The sequence below is a fragment of the Corvus moneduloides genome, chromosome 3, assembly GCF_009650955.1.
Source record: "Corvus moneduloides isolate bCorMon1 chromosome 3, bCorMon1.pri, whole genome shotgun sequence".
Taxonomy (NCBI): domain Eukaryota; kingdom Metazoa; phylum Chordata; class Aves; order Passeriformes; family Corvidae; genus Corvus; species Corvus moneduloides.
The window spans coordinates 103184001-103203273 of record NC_045478.1 but is presented as its reverse complement, the minus strand read 5'-3'; the positions used below and the strand labels follow the sequence as shown (position 1 = coordinate 103203273).

The 19273-nt window shown below is 44.5% G+C and overlaps 1 non-coding gene across 1 annotated transcript; it reads right to left on the bottom strand.

The window, feature by feature from the left end:
- Window positions 1–205: 205 nt before the first annotated feature.
- On the bottom strand, window positions 206–278 carry TRNAT-UGU. The gene has a single exon. It is a non-coding gene; the product is annotated as a tRNA-Thr (tRNA).
- Window positions 279–19273: the final 18995 nt, after the last annotated feature.

Sequence of the window (19273 nt, the reverse complement as noted above, 5' to 3'; positions counted from 1 at the left end):
GGCCGCACTCGCGCTCCTGCTCCCCGAGGCGGCCGAGCCCATGACGTCGCTTCGCAGTTTCAGCGCTGCGTTTGTCTCCCACCGCCGCCCTCTGGAGGCGCCGTGCCGGGATGCAAAACGCAGCGACCCCCGCCGCCCGCTCTCCCGGGAGCCCCCGGCTTGGTCGGGGGAGAAACAGCAATGAAAAAAGCAGGAAAACTTCGTAAGGCCCCAGCGAGGATCGAACTCGCGACCCCTGGTTTACAAGACCAGTGCTCTAACCACTGAGCTATGGAGCCACCTATCACTTCGGCCCCTGCCGACGGCTCCTGTCCCCGTGCGGGGCCGCCTCCCCGGCGCGTTCCGGCGGTGCCGCGGGGTCCCTGCCCTCCGCCTGGGCCTCAGCGCCCGGAGGGGGCCCGGAGCAGCCCCCTTGGAGCCGTGCTGCACCTGCGGCACCCCCGGGGCTCAGCTGGGCCTCTGGAAGCCCTCCACGGGAAAAGCTGCCCGTGGCGGGGGCGGGAATCCAGCTCCCGGCCCACCCCTGCGGCGTTGCCCGAGGGAGTCGAGGGGTCCTTGCCGTCTTCACCTGCCGCGGACTGAGGGTGGAAGTGCCTTGGGGAGCGGAGCTCCGGTGGCACACGGGAGGATTGCTCCCAGGAGTGATTCCCGGTTCTCGCGGGCATCCCCCACGCTGTGAGGGAGGGAGCAGTCGCTGCCTGAGTCAAGGTTTTGGGAGGTAAGGCTGCACAGCACCTGGTTTTGTGCACAGTGGGAAGAGAGTCACTTTAAGTAGATGATAGTCAGCTCAGTGTTGTAATTCTCCTCAGCTTTTGTGAAATCACGGTTGCACAAAAGCTGGTTTAACTCTCACAGATAAACCACACGTCTCGTTTGCCTGGGGTATGAACCCGACAGCAAGGTGGGCAGTGTGGAGCCTTCATCTCTTGGTTTTTACTGAGCCAGGAAGTTTGAAGCCATTTGAGGATTTTCTCCTTTCCTTTGCATGAAAGAACCAGTCTGTCACATGCTCCATGAAGACTTAGGTGAAGGTGAGAAGGTGAGCTGTGCAGAGGAAGTGGAGAGACACCGCCGTGGAGTAATAAATCTGAGCGGTTCTGCTGAACACCAGTCATGTTCTAGAAAAGCACACATGATTTGCTGGGTGCAAACCTCAATCTGTGTGTGACCAAAAGTAAAGCTCCTTGAAATGAGAATAGACAGAAAAAGCTGCATTAAGGAGCTAAAGACGTTTCATCCATCCCACACTCCACAAATCATGAACTAGGTCAACTTCCTCTTTTTTTATTATTTTTCTTTAGTTTTATTTCACCTTCTCTTTAAATGGATATGATCTCTGGACAAACTAGATCAGTTCTGGTGAACTGTCTTGTTTATGTAAGACACTAAAATTACTTTGAAATATCTGCTTTTGACCTCTAATGTGGCAGCTGATAAATTCATGAAGTTTCACATTTCTTTGGATGCTTTTTTTCTATTTCCTTTGAAGATAGTGACTCTTTAGAGCGACTACAGCTCTTCCAAAGAGGTCTAAAACGTCTGTGGTGAGTGTTCTGCTAATGCCTCAGGGAACTGAAGTATAAGCATAGCTTGTTTTATGACCTTCAAGTAGGCAGGAGCAGAACTGTCTTCCACCTTTCGTGCTGTAAGACAAGCCTACCTTCATCAGTCTAACACAGCTGAGCAGCAGAACTGAGAGCAGAAGAGTGTTGAAATAAGTTTTCTGTGATAACATGGCTACCTGCCACTATTGGGCTTTTAAACTTAGGTGCAAATCTGTAACTGTTGTGATTGCCCTGCTTCCAGATGCCTTTTGCTGCCCGCTGAGAGCTCCCTGCAAGGTGGGCTGCACTTCAAGGTCTGTGTCGCGGAGTGTTTCTTGGTCAGACAGCCTGGGTGGGATTCAGGAAGTGTGATGGTGGTACCACGCTATTAGTAAGCCCCTTGACTTGTCTTTGTAATGAAAATGAGAAAATGAGACACTTCTGGGATGTAATTCCTCTTACCTGAAGGTAAACCTCTACAAAAAGTTACCCTAGTCGTGGTCTAGAGGTGCCTGTTCCTCAGCTGGCTGTGAAGGGAGTCGATGCAGCCTTCACAGCAACTTCCCCAGCCTCTCTTATAGATGATAATTGGGAGTGGAGATACCAGAGCAGGTTATTTCTTCTGATTTATCTCGTTCTAGCTCATGTTTTGTATCCACTGTTTCAAAGACAAGTGGATCTTAATATTCCGGTGGAATATGAAGAGCAATGATTTTTCAAAGAATTGACAGGGTCAAAACTGCAGAACAACATCTAAAGAAGATTCTATGGTTCTTTCTGCAGCTAGACCCACACAGATGGGAAAATTAAGCATTTAGGCAATAAAATGCCTGTCTAGTCTGCTGTTCAATGGCTGTTGAAAGCCACTAGGTGGAACCTAAGGACTGCATCAAAAGATTAAGTAAATACTTTTAACAGACTTCAAATGCTGAAAATAGTGAATTTTTTACCATGCAGGTTTTAAAAAAAGATCTGTAGAACAACTGACCTTTAAAGGTGTGCCAGACATCTAAAGATGCACGTTTATGAATGCTCTCTAAAGTTTCTTCTCTAGGCCAAGACTGAGCATCAAGCTAGAAAATAGGGTGGCTCGGGTAGGAATAGGTGTAGTCTTGCTCAGTCTGGACCAAGGCTGTTATTAAACCCGATTTATTTATTCCTGATTAGCTCCCTGACTGTCCCTAACAGCCCCACTGTACAAGTCAGTGGTCAACCCTGTGTAAAGCTGGTGTCAGCCCACAGATGTCACCTGTGCTGCTGTGAGTTTTTGTCCATCTCGTTAAGCGTAGTCAACTAATCCCAAGCACATTCCATGATCTTGCTGCCATATCTTATATTCAGGAGAAACCAAAGGAATGACTCTTCAGACAGCTGATCCATGGAAATTTGTGGAAATCCCTGGAAATTCTCTTGCACTACTGTATTCTCTTTTCCAAACTCCTTTGCCTGGCTTGCCACACAGTTCCCGGCTGGATTCAGTTTCACTGGTGTTTCACAGGGTTTGGTTCTTTGTTGCACAAAGCTTTTGGGCTGCAATAGTATGAAATAAATAGCAGCCCATGTTTCCTCTTGTGAGAAAAGAGACAACTCTTAGTTAAAAAAGTTAAAATAATTTATTGAAAATGGAAAAATTGAAAAATTACAGAAATTAGAAAAATATAAAAATTTGGGATCCTATGGCTCGATAGATGGTATGCCCCAGGAGCACAGGGATTTGAGATCTTCTGGCTGAGACAGCACTGGACCTCAGGTAGAGAAAAAGGACTTGCAGTGCTGGGCTGGCTTTTGGCTGGTCCAAAAGTAAAAAAAGTGACTAAAAGCTCCTTAATAGGAGCAAGGCTTTTTAATGCCCAGCACTGATGTCCACCACGGCCACCCGGCACGGTACACTTTCTCTCTCTCTGTTTCTGAAGCCTGTCTCGTTGTTTTATAGTGCCTTTGCTCCACCCCAGTCCGCCCACAGCCCGCCCACAGCCCGCCCCTTCAGTTTAAAGTGATTGGTGCTTTCCCTTTGATAGATCATCTCCGTCCACCAATGGCTCATCGTTGTCAGAGGGGTGGTATCAGTTGAGATAAGGGTGTTAAAATGCCTTCATTAAAATTCAGGTTGCCACGGAGCTTGCCTACAGGGTCATGGCTATGGGGCTTAAAAATAGCTGCTGGCTGTTAGAACTGGGGTTTTTGGAGTTAGCCTTGGAACCAAAGTGCAAGTAAAAACACCTAAAAAAGTATTAAAATACATCCAACACATCTTAGAACACTTGTAAAAGTATACAGTAAACACAGGAAAGATAACTCTTATGGTGTACAGGTGGTTTGAAGTTTGAAAAGGGAGCATAAGTTGGGGATTTTTAACTGGGGAATTTTTAACTGGGAAGGGTGCAACTCTCTTAATAAACTACTTTGAACAATTGAAAACACTGATAATGGAACTTGATTTTTGTACCTGGGCTGATGGGTTAATTTTAACATTTAAAATATTTAACTCATAATTAATTAATTAAAGCACTTAATATGCAAAGACCAAGCACAATTAGGGATTTCATGTATGACACCTCTGCAGACACTGTGTGTCTCCTAACAGGTTGTCAGGCTTGCCCACATTTGTCCTCCACACATCTGGCTCTCTGTGTCCTGAGGGAAGCTTGGTGCACCTGGAATTATCTCAGTGGAGGTGCAGATCAGCGAAACTGGCACTTTTTAACCTCTGAGAGAAAGGAATTGCAGCACAGCTTCAGTCTTCTTGTGAAATGGGACGTTCTGTGGGTTTTAATTTTTTGACAGGTTCAGCATGGTTTCTTTTCTTTCTTAAAGAAACTGTAGGAACCTGAAGGTGTCTGAGTTTAATGTAATTCATTTTAGTTGGCAAGGGCTGATGGATTACTTTGTTTTGTGCAAATGCAAGGGTTTTTTTGAGTAAAATATTATCAAAATCAGGGGAACATTTCTTGGTGATTTTGGGTGGCTTTTGGAGGCAGTCCTTGGGGTATTTTAGGCATGTCATGATCTCAACATTGGGTTGAGGCCTGCCTTATCTTCTGAATGTGAAGCTTTAAGTCCTGCTTGATTGAGATGTGTCTCAGGAAATGTCCAGTGGTTTTGCAGTTTCAACCCAATCAATCCTTGTGAAAGTCATCGTTTTTCACGATAGCTAAGAATGATCCACTTTTCTTTGAAACACTGGATACAAAACATGAGCTAGAATGAGATAAAAAAATCAGAAGAAATAACTTGCCGTGATATTTCCACTAATAATTACCATGTATAGCAGAGGCTGGGTAAGTAGCTGTGAAGGCTCTTTCCAGGTTTTAGCTTGTGCACTGCTTGCACTCCTACTCCAAAGCAGCATGAGAGATCCTGGTGTGCACCCTTCCTCTTCCCTGAAACTCTGCTTTCCATGGGAAGGAAGTTCAAACATGCAACAGATACAGAGCCATTTCAAAATTAGTTTGGTAGTCTTGATACTCTTCTTTTAGACAAACATCCATTATCACATGCAAAAAAAATCTTGCCTTTTTAAAAGCATTTTTGTGCAGCTTTGAAGAGTGGAAGGGATTGATGTTTCTGTGGAAATTCAGTTCTTTTTGTTCCACAGAAAGGGGACAGAGCACACAAGAGAAATGTAAAGACCAGAATCCACACATCTCTATTTGCTCTGTTCATGTAATGGGTGTCCATTCTTGGGGTTCATGTTGTGGTGTCCACTGCTCATATTTGAGCATCAGTAGTTTTCTGTGGAGAAGCATCACTATTCCCAAGTCTTATTCCAGAGTAACAGTTCTGTCTCTGCCTCATTGTGCTCCCCTGTTGTGTTTTTTCTTAATGCCAGGAGTCCAAGCAGAAGAGATGTTGTCTTCAAATGCTTTATCATTTGATCTGCCTGAAAAAAGGATTAATTGAATTTTCTTTGCTTCAGGGTTATTTCTCTGATCCAGACCAGATTTGGAGCTATTTATTACAACAACTTCACACACCATATCTAGTGGGACTTAGCTGCCACACTGCACCCAGTGGTGGAGGTGACAAAGCCATCTATTACAGGCAAAAGGGTCTGGAAAGTTTGATAGGAAGCAGATTTTCATCAAATAAAATAAAAAAAATCAGCAAAGTAGTGAAAAAGCAAAGTATATTTTATTGTAGTTTTAGAAAAAGAAAACTCCTGTGTTTAAAATAGAAAGATGCATAGTTTTTGGATCTAAAGGGGAAGAAAAAAGTCAGCAGGAAATAGCTGACCCAGAGCTGTGCATGTGCTGGTCAGTCTGTCACTAAACATGTGTGTTTATCTCTGAGTGTTACATGTATATACCCATGTAAACATGTTTGTGCTGTTGGGCAGAGTATAGAACAGTGTTCTCCCTCTCTGGAGATGACAACCTGAAGGTCTCTGCTCAACTGTTGGTTTCCAAAAAGTGCAGGAATGGAAGGACCATCTCTGAGGTTGTAAATCCTCTCAGATTTGTCTAAAGACGCTTAGCAAATTTGAAGGTTACTTGGGAGAGGGGTTGGCAACAAGTGTGGTTAAATGAACCCCCTTTCCAAAGAAAACCAGGCTAAAAATGTACTGATCACATTTCCCAAGGAAGATTTTAAAATTTTTTGGAAAATAGATGATTTCAGGAATGTGTGAGGTAGCGGAACCAGGAGATCCAGTATCCCCATCCTTAGTCCAGTGTGGATTCTGCTACTTAACTCTGTGCCCTCCCTCACAGCCTCCCAAAGGGAAGGTAACATGTTTGTTGGTAGCATAAATGCAAAGTCTTATTATCATCAGTGTAAAAACAGACTCAGGATATTTCAAGTGGGCTGCAGTAGAATAAAAATGTAGCAACAGGATGGCTCAAAAGAATCATCAGGAGCCTTGTTTTAAATAAAACTTTTTGGGATGGTTTCTCCCAGGGAGCTGTAAATCTGTAGGTACTGAGTTCCTTCTGCAGCTCAGTGGGCGGAAGGGAAATGGAAATGTGTCCCAGCATGGTCAGCACTGCTGTGGATGGGAAGCTGTTGTCTCAGCCATGGCCTGTTTGCCAGGGTTTGGATGTTTGGCTCCGCTGGCGATGCAGCCACCCAAGCGAGACACAAGTGTGTGGGTCTGCTCTGGGTTTCAATTACTGGGAAAGGCAAAAGAAAAGACCTGTCACAACTATTAGGCACCTTCCTCAAGTGCTTACATTCTCTTTCCTGTGAAGCACATCCGAGTCCCAGAGGTAGATAGCCCCTGTGCTAATCAAGGAACAAACTGGGTTTTATTCTGAAGCTCTCTTAAGGTAGATGGAGGAAAGATGAGTGTATGATAAATATTACATAAACTCTGAGAAGCCAACTGTTGCTTAAGTGCTGGACATAATAACTGGAGCTGGGTCATTTGTGACTCCTGGAAAAAGCAAATGAGCTGAAAACGTGGTTTTGTTCCCAGCTCTGTTCCTGACTTTGCCATATATTTGCTGCTAGAGACAACAGTTTGTGCATTAGCATCGCACAAGTGTCTGTGTGTTAGTCTCCTGTGCAGTTAGTTCAGAATATCCTGCCCCATTTCTTCAAGTGCCTGGGAAGAGAGCTGCCCTCACCACCCTGGGATGGGCAGCTGGAGAAATGACTGAGACCAGGTGTTTAATCCCCCAGGTAGGATTGGTGGCCCCTGGACACCAAATGGGAATGGGAATTTACAGCTCCCCTTTCTAGGGTTAAGCTGGATGGATTTGCAGGCCCTGTCTCCATACAGGCCTGTCAGTGATTCTGCAGATGAGATTTGTTGCTCAGCAGCTCTGCTCTGCTTTCCCAGGAGAACACATTCATCTTCCTGCTTACTGGGCTGGACCAACATGTGCTACAGAACAAACTGAATAGAAAAATGTGATTCTGCTCCCAAGCCTTATCCTAGTAGTTGGTAGAAGCCCCTCCTCCCAAAGTTGCTGCTGTGAAGCTTTTCTGAACCACATTTTGGAAAGGTTTTGGAGGCCAGCTTTTGTGTGATGTGCTCCTCTTTGACACTATTTCCAGTAGCCTCCCCTTGAGCATGGAAAATCTCACTGCCTTGAGCTTTAGGCAGTGTTACTGTTTCAGAGTAAGCTTTGACTGACAAAGTATTGTCAGATTTTCGAAGTGGTAACTGAATGTTTCCAAGTCCCTTCTTTGCTTCTGAAGGACCAAACTGTCTGCAGACTCTTGAACATTCTTTCTTCTGAGTAACCTTGGACCCACAGTTCAGCTTTGTGATTGGGTTTGTGTCTCTTTTGCCATTTTTCCTGGTTTTGATTGGTTTGGAAATCCTGCGGGCATAGCCTTCCTGAGAGTACTGTCTGTTTTCTTTGGCTTTCCCAAATGTAACACATCACAGAGTGCTGAAAATGAATGGGGAGGGAATGAATAAAAATATTTTGGATCTTGAGGATTTAGATTAAACTTTGTGTAAAGCTGTTGGTTTGAGGTTTGCCTCTGTTAAATTAGCTCACTATATAGTAGGGCACTTCTATCTATCACTGAGGTCCCAGCTAGTCCGTGCAGACTCAGGCAGGTGATACCACATCCTTCAGACACTGGTATCCAGTCTGCTCTCTAATGGCTTTGAAAAATCCCCTCAAGCAGATTTGTCAAGCTGACTCCATGATCTGAGGTGTCCAAAAGCGTTAAAAGCACCACTGGGAATCTCAGAGTGATTAGATCACATCTGCATGGAGGGATAAATTGTTCTTGAGCGTAATTCACAAATCGGAACATTGGACTGCTGTAATCAAACTTTGAGGGAGCCTCTCCATAGGGCATCAATAGCAGCAGCTGCTCTTCATACATGACAGGTCTCTTTCAAAGCTTATACGTGCCTGATAATCCTTCTCCTAACTAAAATTTAATTGAAGGATGCCTCAACCTGCCATAGGGTAAAGAAGGGAACTTAAGCATCTTAATTCACTTAGGTGACGGATCCATTCAGGCTTCTAGTGTTAGGCTTGTCCTGATCTACTTTGCTATCATGTGAGTGTCTTACCTACAGAGGACCCAGCTCTGGTGACCTTTCTACTGGTGCAACCCTACGCAAAAACTTACTGAAAATTGCACTTACCTTTTGCTTAATTGTGCCTGTTCTTTTGGTGGAAGCAATTCCAGCAGTTGGATAAATCAGGCCAATGGTGGATTGTTGCTTTTGTGTAAAAAAAAAAAAAAGTAATTAACTTTGCATTTAGTTTTACAGTTAAAGCAGAGTTGCTTCAAGGTTGAAGCCACTAGTGGCCATTAATATGCTCCAGGAGATTATGAATGGGAATTTTCTCTTTCAGACAGTTCTGGAAAATAGAAATGTTCACATCTTCAAGTAAACAAAAAGTGATCCATTCCTATTTATGGTAAATGAATAAGTGCATATGAAGGATAAAGACTAAAAAAAGATGTGCTTTTAAAGACTGTCTCAACTATTGTAGTTTTATAGAACAAGTGAATGAAATTTGTTTGGATTCTTCCCAGAATAAATACACACACTTTTAAAGTCCTCTGGGGAACAGACAAAGAAGCAGCAGTAATGCAGAAGCACTGGTTTAATCTCCAGTCCACCAGGTACTTTTGCACTAGTGTGCAGTGCATGTGGCTACTCTTAAACCATTCTTATGCCTCACATACATGTTTAACATTTGGAGTCCTTGGACATGTCTATGAAACAAGAGCTGAGAGACCCACATTATATTTAGTGCACAAAGTTGAGAAGGAAACTCAGAGAAGTATGGGTTTGCTAGTACCCAGCCCCTTAGACATATCCTTGGGCTGAGAGTTCTCTGTAAAAAAAACTTCTTGGTATATATTGTGGGATGTCTGGAAAATAGATAGTAATAAATACATCATTTTATGTGGAAGATGGATAATTCAGTGCCTAAGAACGTGAACTGGAGAATAAATCAACGCAAAGAGACTTTCTGTTCTTTGGTGTTCATTTCTCCTTTCTCTTTCCCCAGTGAATGTTCCTCAGCAGTCCCAGCAAAGGGATGTTTTTACAAATGTCTTGCTGAAATACTCAGATCTTGCTGTGTTTGCTCATGAGAATTGAGACTTGCAGACTAGAACATGCATCATCGCAGCTCACGTTTAAAGCATCAAGTAGCAAGTCAAGGTAGTATCAAGACTAAGTTGTTGTTTGTAGCAGAACCAGTGGTCACTTCTAAATCACTCTGACATGCTTAGTGAGAAGTAAAGCACAGTGCTGTCTCCTCTGAACTCCAGAATTTACTGTGATAATTGTACAACATGAATCTCAGTTTAAGCTAATCTCCAGTTGCCTCTTCCATTTTCATTTTACGCTTCCTTGCCCTGCAGTGACCCCCTAGTTTATAGACTGCTAGTTCTATAAATCTTTGTCACAAAGGGTCACTGGGCTGAGGAGAAAAGAGAAAAAACTGTGAACAAAAAGAAGTCTAATATGCTTTCTCCACTAGATACTGTGCCAGAGGTAGGTTTGCTTGTTCCAGCCTGATTTAGGTAGTGCAGATGTCACTGCTAAATGCATAAACTAAATACAGTCTAGTAGGGGTTTGTAATTAATTTGTTTACAAAGGCACTTACAGGAACAATTTGGTTCAGCTAGAGCTGATCAATCAAACTTCAGCTGAAGAAACCCCAGAGAGATCCTTTCTTTCCACCTGACCTGCTGGGAGACAGATTAGAAAATATTGATAACACCAGCAGCTATTGGTTTAATGTCCTTTGTGCATGTTTGGGCGAAACAGAGAGAGACTGCTTTTTCCAGCTTAGTTGTAATGCTGCTTCTTTTACAAATGCACCTTTGCCAAGAGAAAAAATGACTGAAAGCCTAATAAAATCAAAGATTATGTAGATGGAAATGTCAAAGCCCTTGGGCCCTGACCACAGCATTGTTTAGATGAATTGGCAGAGCCTGAAAACCTTTATCTCATACTTCTGACCTAGGGTTATTCCCTTAAATGCCTTCTCCAAGGTCATTTTCCCAGTTCCCACCTTCTAGTGGTGCAACTCACAAAGCTTGTGTTCTCTTGAAGTGTTGCTTGGTAAAGGAGCAGGAATGAGACTGATACTCACCCTGTGGATCAGTGTGTTGTGGCCCAGCCAGGCTGGAATGATGTGGAGATGTTGTTTCTGGTGTGTGGTACCCAAATACAGCCTCAGAGGTGGGAGCAGTGATTTCAGGAGTGTATGTTCCATATCCACCTCTTCAGTTTCACTTGTGCTGATGGCCACTGCCAGGTGCAAGGAGTCCTGGATTCATGGTATCAGTCCTCACAAGTGGAAGGCAACAACATGTCCTTGAGGAAGCTTCTTCCTTAAGTGCTCCTTGAACTTGGATGTAGCTGTCAGACTTTGGATGATCACCTGGTGTGACAGTGGCTGCCCTGCAGGTCCCCATGGATGTATTCTACATTCTGGGTGCCCGTGACAGGCACAGGTGAAGGCACTTTGTCTTCTTGGCAACATGACAGCTTGGGCTTCACACAGCTCTTCTGGCTGTCCATGAGTTCAGCTGGTCCCTGTGTTAGAGCTGTGGTACATCCAGTTGATGTACTTAGTGGACGATGAGCAATTTACCCAAGTTGCATAGCAGGTCAGAGGACATGGGTGAAGGACATGGGGTTTCTTACTTCTAGGAGCAAACTGTATACCCACGTACACATGGTACACACTGTAAAGCCCAGATCCTGCCTTATACCCTGCTGTTCTGATCTATGCTAGTTGCCAGCCTGAGTCTATAACAATCTAAACCAATGATTTTAAATGGCAATTTGAGCTGTATAATTCAGAACTGGACATTCTTTTGAGGTGCTTGCATTTCAAACTACACTGCTTATGCTTAACATCCTTTTGTCTGTCATAGCTGCTGCTGGATGGAAAAATAATTTCGTTTGCTGGATGCTATTTAATGAAAATAATTCTTTATGTCTGAATTTATAAGCTGTGATCAGTGCCAATAGAGAAAGCTGTAGGTGATCCCATCAGCAAAATCTTCATCGAGTGCTCCCTTCTGGTTTTCATTTTCACCTCAGAAGCAAGGAGAAGAAAGTGAGACCTTTTCAGGTCTCAATCTGCAATTGTTCAATGAAATTATGAGACTTGAATTACACACTGAGGTTGAAATTGTCCTTGTGCAGGAAAAGGCCATCATCAGAAACTGTCATATTTGGCGTCTATAAAACTGCACATTTGATAATTTGTCCAAAAACAAATAAGGGAGATATGTCTCTGTCAGCCAGAATGTCACACCTTGCAGATTTAGAGCAGGATGAAGTGATTTGCCAAGCCCCACACTACTCCATCTATCCAGAGGCCAAGTCAGTCTTTCCCCTGTGCAATCCCACGTGCCTTTCTGTGCCAGGGCCAGGCAGCTGATGATGTTCAGCATCTGGGTCACATACAGTTTGAAGCCCAGTATTTTGCAGGTTGCCATCTGTCTCTGGAAGAAAGACCATGGCACAATGTACGACGACTTTATTTGCCTTTTAATATTTATCTTATTCAGAACTACTTTCATCAGTAGTTCTGCTGGATAATAGCAGTAGGAAAACATTATGGAAGTGTACCAGGAGACCTGATCTCAGAATTACCAGTTATGCTGCCTTAGAGATAACATCCTTCTGGTAATACAGCCTGTTTATCAAAGCATCTGTAGACAAGAATTTATTTGAAGAAACTGCCTAGGGAAGGTGTTTTTCATTAGCTTGGAGAGAGAGGGAGTGTATCAGGTTGAGAGTGAACCTGGAGCTGTGCATAGGGTTTTTGACAGACACTTAATGCAGGGTGAGATATTGACATGTGGAGCACAGGGAGCTCATGAGCAATGTGTGAGGTCACATGAGATTACAAATACGTATTGGAGAAATGAGAGAATGTGTCTCAAGCACTGCCAAGCTGTGTGCAACTGCTCAACACTAAAGAAAGTTCCAGCATCTTTTTAACTCATTTACAAACAATCTGCCTGAAAGCTGTGAATTTAACACTGCATGACAGCTCTAAAGAATGGAATCACTTGCTCATGTATAAGTTCATAGCACGTCACTTTTCACCCCCTTAAACCTGTCAGCTGAATGCATCAGTGATTCAAGGAGAAGCACAGAAAAGTCTTTTGGGAACAGCGATCCTTCAAATTGGTATGGCTCCTGCAGTTCTTGTGTCTGGTGCTGCATCTGCCAGCTCCAGTGACGTGGTGAATTTGAGCTGTAGGAAGTGGCAGGGAGCTCAGACTCTCCCCAGTCTTTGGATGAAGCAGCTTGTAACTTGTTTTGAGCAGGAGGGGTTTCCAACTAGTACCTGATTGATTGGGCTCATGTACAGTAAGGAGAGTAATTAATTGCTCCTGCTACATCCCTACGTGCTTGTCTTGCATTCAGCAGCAAGCCTAACATCCCAAACACTCAAAGTTGTGGTGTTGTCCTCCCAGCTTTCTGAGAGAGATATAAACCAAGATATTTAAGGCAGGAATGCATGTGATCTTTTTAGTTTTGATATACTACAACCCCCTGGTTTTAAAGGTTGTAAGGTATCTTTGACTAGCATTTGTAGGCATTGGAGATCCTATTTTGTTAAAGCTACACTTACTGGCTGAGTTCTGATCTTCTGGCATGTTAGGTAGATGGGGTCTTCCAGCCTGAAATACCTTCTTGCAGACTGTTTGCTCTTTGATTGTACTCTAGCATCAGATTCCCCGCTCTGTTTTCACAGGCACAATTTCCATTTACTATACATACTCAAATATGTAGTAGCAGGTTTTCACTAGCTTTTTTAGGTGTGCTGTCATGTGTAGTGTGTGGCCATTTAACCAGGAATAGCTATGTAAGGAATCTTGCACAGTGGAAAAGGATATTCTCTGTATGCATCGATATATCAGAATCGAATACCTGAAACAGAAGAGAAATGTGTGAAAACAAATACCCAGGAGCTGGTGGAACAGGACCTGAAGATAAAGTGTAAGGCCGTTATTTGTTCATCTGACCATGTGCAACAAATACAGTTCTCAATACAATTCTCAGCTGTGTTTTCCCAGGTTTTCTCATCTGGCTGTTGAGCAGTAGCAAGTATGGGACTTGTGTGGCCTCACGGTGTTGGGGTTCCTTCCCCCCTGGCATGGGGTCCGGGGGGAGGGGGACCCTGGGGGGGAGGCACAGTTGGTTTCCCTACTCCCTGGTCAGCCTCGTTCCCCATTGGTTGTTTTGTGTTCCCCTGCCTGGGGAGGACCCTGCTGGTCCCGTGATTGAGCAGCTCCTCGGCAGTCCCCGGCCATGCGGCTGGAAAATGAACATCTCTGAGAAACATCTATCAAGAATCGGTCCTTATATTTTTCCATGGGCCTTGCTGTCTTATGCGTGTTGCAAAAATCCCCGCTGCAACAATGGTGGAGAATGCAGGCATAACGATCCCTTGGAGACAGCACCTGTGAAATAACAAATTCTGAAGATCCCCGAAAATTCGTGAGTAAAATACACTCTAGATCTCTCTCTTCTCGCCTCGGTTTGGCTGTTCTCTCTGGATTATGGAGGAATTGTGGGAAATGTGGCTGTCTAAGCCACAGAAAGAAATGTATCTAGAAGTTAAAGGAATCCTGGCACAGCAAAACAAGAAACTTGCTCCAGGAGATCTAGAACATTTTTTTTGACTGGCTTTTCAAAAATTTCTTTTATATTTCTCGAGACTTACTTTTTGATATTAATCCTCCTGGAATTGGTAACTTGAATTTTTGGTCCGAGATCTTGGGTGAGATAATAGCTCAATCATAAAAACACACACTAGTGATAGAACTTCTCCGTGCATCCCCTCTAATCACTGATGCTCTTCAGGAGCATGTGCGTGGTCCCATTACCTCTATGGCAGAAGATGACCGTCATCACATGGCTGAGACCGTGCGGCGGCCATCCCAGGGGCGGGTGACTGCAGCCACAGGGTCTCCTCTACCCGTGCTGGTGGAAGTGCCTGCTCTGGATGCGCCCGGCCCCCTCGGGAGCCTGCACCTTATCGTGGACCCCATCCCTGTCTTGAGGTCCTCGGCTGCGCGACCGCAAGTGAGGAAGCGACGCCGCAGGCACCGCAGGTGCCGTGGGCCACGTGCAGCAGAGAGGCGGCCCCCATGAGCAGCCAGGAGCTGGGGGCCAGCATGGAAACCCACGGCCCAGAGAGCCTTGTAGAGCGAGAAGCGGCGGTTTCCACAGCGACACGAGAAGCCGCGCAATGCTGAGCCAAAATGGTGCCGCTCGGATGGCACGGAGCAGCAGCAACGCGGGGGTCTGACCGAAACGTTGGAGTCGGCGAGGCAGCGGCTGCGCAGCACCAGCAGCCACGACACAGACGCAAGCACGTGATAGGAGAAGTTCTAGCTATGAAAATCACAGCAATTGTGAAATGGTACAATGTCAAAAACAACTATGGATTTATAATGAGATGTGACAGCCAGGAAGATGTATTCATCCATAGAACTGCCATTAAAAGGAGTAACCCTGAAAAATACCTCCAAAGTGTAGGAGATGGAGAAGTTGTACAATTTGATATTGTCCAAGGAAGAAAAGGCCCACAGGCGGCCCACGTGACAGGGCCTGGGGGTATTCCAGTCAAAGGCAGCTGTTATGCACAAAATTATAAACAATATCCATACCAGCAACCTCCCTACCTGCAGCCTACTTTCCCCTTTTACCCTATACCCAATATGAACTCCTTCCTAAGTTTACCCCATCCCCAGTTTATTCCTAATCCGTTTTTCACCCCATGGCTTCCCTATACAATTCCCTTTCCCTACAACTCCTCTCCGATGCCGAGGGGGGGATGAAAAAGGGGAGGGAAGAAATGAACTATTTTTGTTTAGAGTTCCAACAGGTACAAATGGAAGAAACCCTCTCCTGCCTCAGTTTCCCCACAAAGCATGCTCAGAGAGTCCTGTCTCCCTTCTGCCAACCTTAAGATGTTCCAGAGGAAAAAAAAAATCCGTTTGGACATTTAGAGACTCAGGAGGGTGGCTTGTTTTCTTTTGAAATTGTTCTTGTTATCTTATGTTTATCCAGTTGCTTTCAATGTTAAGTTTTAAATCTCCTTTTGTTAAAATAAAAGGGTGAAGTGTTGGGGTTCCTCGTCCCTGGCGTGGGGTCCTGGGAGAGGGGCCCTGGGGGGGAGGCATGGGGTTTCCCTGCCCTTGGTCAGCCTCGTTCCCCATTGGTTGTTTTGTGTTCCCCTGCACAGGCAGGGACCCTCGGGTCCCGTGATTGCCTCAGTTCCTCAGCAGTCCCCGGCCATGAAAAGAAACATCTCTGAAAAACATCTATCAAGAATCGGTCCTTATATTTTTCCACGGGCCTTGCTGTCTTATGCATGTTGCAAAAATCCCCGCTGCAACAGCACAGCTGCCTCTCCTATGAGCTGCGGGATCCAAAGGAAATGTTACGGGCTGTGAAGCTCAGCCTAGAGAGGAGGCATGCACCATTTTGGCAGGAAGAGTCGGACATGGGCTGCAAGGTTAGTGTGAGGGGTAGGAAAAACAGGCACATGCATCTTTTAAAGGCAGATGAATTTAATTTGGGATGACAATGCCACAACTACTTCCAGAATTTTACTCCCACCTCTGCTTCTTCAGTCCTGCTGACATTCATAAACCTATAAAGCTTGATGCAGATCCCAGTTGCTGGTGTGAATGGGAAGGAGTGACAGGAGTTTGAAGTGGGAAAGTTGTTTTTTGGCAGCAGCTGGTGGTTATGTTGGCTTAAAGTAGTCATGGAACAAGAGCTCATGACTGGGCACTCACATGTTTTAGTTCTAGCCATCCAATTATATGCAGTTTTTTTTCCACATCTAACACGGATTTTATTAAATTTAATGTCTTGGGTTTTCACTGCTTGTTTTGGAAATACAGGTAATATGCCTTATGTACAGTGTACCTCAAGTTATTTTAAGCACTCTCAAGCTCTTCATGTATTTTTGTTTGGAGATCAAAGAGGATGAATTCCTGCCTAGAGTGGATTTGATGTGAGGTGACCCTGCCTTGGCAGGGGGGTTGGACTAGATGATCTCCAGAGGGGCCTTCCAACACTAACAATTCTGTGATTCTGTGAGTTACACCACCCACTATGGTGTTGTGATCATCTCCCTGTTGCCCTTAAACAGATCACCAAGCACACCTGGAGGCAGGAGATCTTGAACTCTCCTATGGGTATTTGTTTTCAGCTTTCTGCTACAGCAGCTCAGCCTCTCCTCCATCCTTTTCCTTTCTTCCTCCATCTGTGAGCGTATGTTTTAGGCCATAGTTCTCTCCCTTTACTCCACAGTAGACAAAACATTTACGTGAGAAATGTCACATGTGGGATATTTGCTACTGTGTGCTCCTGTTCCTGGTACCAGGATACATGTGTTGGTGAAATGACTGACAGAGGGTAGCTGAGGCCATGTGTTGGTGTGATTCTGCTCACAGTCACTCTCTACTCAGCTCTCCTGCTCTGAAGTGGGAGGTGTGGGCTTTTCCCATTCCATGGGTGTCCTCTGTCTCACCTGGTGTCAAAAGCAAGCTGTTTTCCTGAGCTTGTGAGAGCATTAGGGGTTTGGGAGCTGCTTCCCTAGGCTGATGCTGGTGCAGGTGGAAAGCAAAGAAAGGGAGAAGAGGGTGAATAAAGAGGAAAAGGCAGGCCCAGTATGCGCTGTTTTCCCACTGATTTGGATGGGGATGAGCTGTGGAGCAATGTGCCTCAGTTTCCCTGTCTGTGTAGGTGGTGTAATTGCAAGTCTTTGAGGAGTGTAGAGAGAATTAATATTTCCTTTGCTTGGATGAAAAGCACTATGAGCACAAAATGTTTGTTATTGAGAAACTGATTCTATTGATGTTTGTCAACTGTTGATCACAGAATCATTTAGGTTGGAAAAGGCCTCTAAGATCAAGTCCAACCTTTGACCAGTCACCACCTTTTCAAGTAGATCACAGCACTAAGTGCCAGGTCCAGTTGTTTCTTGAGCACCTCCAGGGATGGCAACTCCACCACCACCCTGGGCAACGCATTCAAATGCTTTAAAACTCTTTCAGTGAAGTTCTTCCTGAGATGATGTTCTGCTCCTTTGCTGTCTTGCCCGTTACGGGGGTGAGAAGGCATCAGCCAAAGGGTTCTGTTTGCTTCCTGTGATCCCTGATTCCCTTGCTGTTGGCTAAAAACATCATTAAGCTTGTTCAGAAGGAGACTCTGTGGATTTGTTTCTGAAAGCTTTACAGAAATCTGTGGACAAATTGTCTGAGCCCAGGGCGTTTCCAGATTGCATATCCTTAATTGTATTAAACACTTCAGAGCCATCTGACAGTTTGTCTCACAGTTCAGCCATCTGGTCTGGAAATTTAGGCAAGCTTTACTTTATGGAAAAAACTCAGAGACACTCACATTGGAGTGTCATTAGATTGCCCCTGGGCTGCTCTTTGATGGAGAAAAGGCTACTATAGTGTCACTGCTGATAGTGTGCTGATTGAGAGAAACAAGGTTTTAGGGGCTCATTAGTTCTGATTAATTAGGCCAAAATACAGCTTTCTTGTCCTTCTTGTCTTTGCAAAATGGCTAGTTACCCTCCAATCCAAACCATAAAAATTGGCATCGTTATTTTAGTTTCTTTGTATTTGTTCTTAAAAATACACAAATTAGTCTGCTTTCGAAACAAATTCTTGTTGTGTTTTACTGGTTTACTTGATTACACAGCACTTGGAAGACTTTGATGCACTTGTAACACTCATGTGAGGTAGGGTGTATGGCTCACCCTCACAGCAGCAACAGGAGGACCCACAGAGAAATAAGGTCATATAGGAGAAGCTGCCTTTTCCTGAGGACTACACCACTTTTGTAGCTGGCAAGGAGAGGCCACTACTGAAAGACAGGAGAGATGTTTAGAGAAATGCTTTCATTTACATGCTGTAGCCACTGCAGACCCAGTTTGTGAGATGATTTTGGCCACTAAACAAAGATTTTCTGTTTAAAATTTTTGGGATCTATTTGTGTGCTTGAATCTGTCAGTAATTAGGCCCAAGAATACACATTATTTCCCAGAAATGCTGTGGATCACAGAAGGCTCTGCAAACCTGTATCTCCAGAGAACCACTTTTAAATTTGCAGGAGAAGCCTAACTCTGATTTGGTTTGAAATAAAATCCTGAACATTCCATGGACTCGAAGCTGAATTGTATCTGGAGACATATCTGGAGGCCATCCCATTCCTTCCAGTTCCAGATACAAAGTGAGTGAGTCCAGATGAGAAATTAACTCTACTCAGCTAGAACTTGTGCCCAGCCATCAGATATAAGCAGTCAGCAGTGGCAGATAAGAATGCTTTTCTCCTCTCTGGGTTTGCCAAAGTCTTTCACCTGCATGGGTGAACATCCAGGAGATTGTCTTACAGCTTATGTGGATCATGAGAGACTTCCCAGCTTCCTGCTTCAGCTTTTGTGTGTTCACCGTGCTGTGGGATAAATGTTGAATTGCTTTTTAAATTCCCTTTTGCTCCCCGCTGTCCCTCTTCCCCCATTCCCAGCTTTCCCCATTGAGAGCATATAGCATTAGGGAAGAGCAGTTTCTTTGACAGCCAATGTAATCCATCAGACACAGTCTGCTATCAGTGCTCCATGCTTGAGTAAGATTCATTACTTGTATGACACAGCAGAGTTCTTTGCTTATTACCTCTTTAACCCTCTCCTTCTGATTAGGAAAAGCCTCAAAGTGATTGCTCCGTCTGGGATGATCGCAAGGTCAAAACTCAAATTTTGATCAGTTTTGTGTGCCAAGAGAGGCTGACTGC